This window comes from Arachis duranensis, chromosome 6, assembly GCF_000817695.3.
Source record: "Arachis duranensis cultivar V14167 chromosome 6, aradu.V14167.gnm2.J7QH, whole genome shotgun sequence".
NCBI classification, from domain to species: Eukaryota; Viridiplantae; Streptophyta; class Magnoliopsida; order Fabales; family Fabaceae; genus Arachis; species Arachis duranensis.
In genome coordinates this window covers 35,816,664-35,819,955 of record NC_029777.3, presented here as the reverse complement: position 1 = coordinate 35,819,955, position 3,292 = coordinate 35,816,664, and positions in this window count along the sequence as shown.

Here is a 3,292-nt window from a genome sequence, read left to right as displayed (position 1 = left end):
CTCTCACCATCCTCCTATTAAAGGATTCAGGATCATCTTGCAGTTGAGGCAATTTGAAGACCTCTCTTATTTTGTCCAGATAAAAGTAAATAATTCTCCCTCTGACCATGGTTCTGTAGGTATGAAAAGCAGTTCCAGTCATTCTCTGCTTATCTGTCAGCCACAGATTTGAGTATAATTCCTGAACCATGTTCCTTCCAACCTTTGTCTCAGGGTTGGTTAGAACTTCCCATCCTCTATTTCGAATTTGCTCTTGGATCTCCGGATATTCATCTTCTTTCAGATTGAATTTGACTTCCGGGATTACTGACCTCAGACCCATTATTTTGTGGTAATGGTCCGCATGTTCTTTGGTTAAGAACTTCTCTTGACTCCAGACATCCTTTGGATTATTCTCTTTCTTGCCTCTTGAATTGGTTTGTTTTCCTCTAGGAGCCATGATCTTGGTAAATCTTGGCCTAGTGATCATGGAAAGCACACCAAACTTAGAGGTTTGCTTGTCCTCAAGCAAAAGAAGGCAAAGAGGGGAGAGAGGAGGAGAGCAAATTCGAATGGTGTGGGGAAAGAGGGTGGCCGAACGTGTTTAAATAGGAGAGGAGGAGAGATTTTTGAAAATTTGAGGGAGATTTGAAAAGATATGGAAAAAATTTGACGAGATAATGGAGTTTTTAAAAGAGCCTAGGAAAGGATTTGAAATAGATTTGAAGAAGATTTTAATTTTTGAAATTGGAAGGTGAATGATGAAAGTTTGTAATGTGTGTATGCAGAAAAATATGGATCAAAACAAAAAAGTTTGAAAAAATTTGAAGTGGGAACCAAAATCTCCTCCCCCAGCCTTTCTGGCGTTAAACACCCAGAATGGTATCCATTCTGACGTTTAACGCCCATTTGTTGGCCAATTTGGGCGTTTAACGCCCAGCCAGGTACCCTGGCTGGCGTTAAACACCAGAAATCCCTTTATCACTGGGCATTTTACTAAACGCCCAGGATGCTGCACACCTGGCGTTAAACGCCCAGAATGGTGCCCATTCTGGCGTTTAACGCCCAAAATGGCACCTTTACTGGCGTTAAACGCCCAGAATGGTGCCCATTCTGGCATTTAACGCCCAAAGTATCCCTTACTGGCATTTTTTTGCCAGCAAGCTCTTTTTCTCTGCTTTTTGCACTGAATTCTTCTGTAACTCTATGAATTCCTTCAATTTTGATAATTGCCCTTTTAGAATATGTATCAAACCTTTATTAAACAGAACAGATACCCTGCTAATCATTGGGTTGCCTCCCAGCAAGTGCTTCTTTATTGTCTTTAGCTGGACCTTCACTGAGAATCACTCAAGTCTCAGTTTTGAGCATTCTTGCTCAAAATTGCTTTCAAGATAATGCCTGATCCTCTGTCCATTAACAATGAACTTCTTGTCAGAATCAGTATCCTGAAGCTCAACATATCCATATGGTGATACTCCTGTAATCACATACGGACCCCTCCAGCGGGATTTAAGTTTTCCTGGGAACAATCTGAGCCTAGAGTTGAAGAGCAGGACTTTTTGTCCTGGCGCAAAGACTCTGGATGACAACTTCTTGTCATGCCACTTCTTTGCCTTTTCCTTATAAATTTTTGCATTTTCAAAGGCACTGAGTCTGAACTCCTCTAGCTCATTTAGCTGGAGCAATCTTTTTTCACCAGCTAACTTAGCATCCATGTTTAGGAATCTGGTTGCCCAGTAGGCTTTATGTTCTAGTTCCACGGGCAAATGACAGGCCTTCCCATACACCAGTTGGTATGGAGAGGTTCCTATAGGAGTCTTGAATGCTGTTCTGTATACCCACAAAGCATCATCCAAGATCTTTGCCCAATCCTTTCTACGGGCAACAACAGTCCGTTCCAAGATTCTTTTGATCTCTCTGTTAGAGACCTCAGCTTGCCCATTTGTCTGTGGGTGATATGGAGTTGCTACTTTGTGGCTAATTCCATATCTAACCATAGCAGAGTACAGTTGTTTATTGCAGAAATGAGTGCCCCCATCACTGATCAGTACTCTGGGAACACCAAACCTGCTGAAGATGTATTTCTGGAGGAATTTCAGCACGGTCTTGGTATCATTATTAGGTGTGGCAATTGCTTCCACCCATTTAGATACATAGTCTATTGCCACTAGAATATAAGTGTTTGAGTATGATGGTGGGAAGGGCCCATGAAGTCAATTCCCCATACATCAAACAATTCAATCTCTAAGATCCCTTGCTGAGGCATGGCGTAACCATGAGGCAAGTTACCAGCTCTTTGGCAACTGTCACAGTTACGCATAAATTCTCAGGCATCTCTATAGAGAGTAGGCCAGTAAAATCCGCATTGGAGGACCTTGGTTGCTGTTCGCTCACCTCCAAAGTGTCCTCCATATTGTGATCCATGGCAATGCCACAGGATTCTTTGTGCTTCCTCTCTGGGTACACATCTGTGGATTATTCCGTATGCACATCTCTTAAAGAGGTATGGCTCATCCCACAAGTAGTACTTAGCATCTGAAATCAATTTCTTTCTTTGCACCCTGCTGTACTCCTAGGGTATGAACCTCACAGCTTTGTAATTTGCAATATCTGCAAACCATGGAGCTTCCTGAATGGCGAAAAGTTGCTCATCTGGAAAGGTCTCAGAGATCTCAGTAGGAAGGAGGGACGCCCCAACTACTGGTTCTATTCGGGACAGATGATCAGCTACTTGGTTCTCTGTCCCTTTTCTGTCTCTTATTTCTATATCAAACTCTTGCAGAAGCAACACCCATCTTATAAGCCTGGGTTTTGAATCCTGCTTTGTGAGTAAGTACTTAAGAGCAGCATGGTCAGTGTACACAATCACCTTTGATCCCACTAGATAGGATTTAAACTTGTCAATGGCATAGACTACTGCAAGTAACTCTTTTTCTGTGGTTGTGTAATTCTTCTGTGCATCATTTAGAACACAGCTGGCATAATAAATGACGTGCAGAAGCTTGTTATGCCTCTGTCCCAACACTGCACCAATGGCATGGTCACTGGCATTACACATTAGTTCGAATGGCAATGTCCAGTCTGGTGCAGAAATGACTGGTGCTATGACCAGCTTGGCTTTCAGGGTCTCAAATGCCTGCAGACATTGTGTGTCAAACACAAATGGTGTGTCAGCAGCTAGCAGGATGCTTAAAGGTTTTGCAATTTTCGAAAAATCCTTTATAAACCTTATGTAGAATCCTGCATGCCCCAGAAAGCTTCTGATTGCCTTAACATTGGCAGGTGGTGGTAATTTTTCAATTACCTCTAC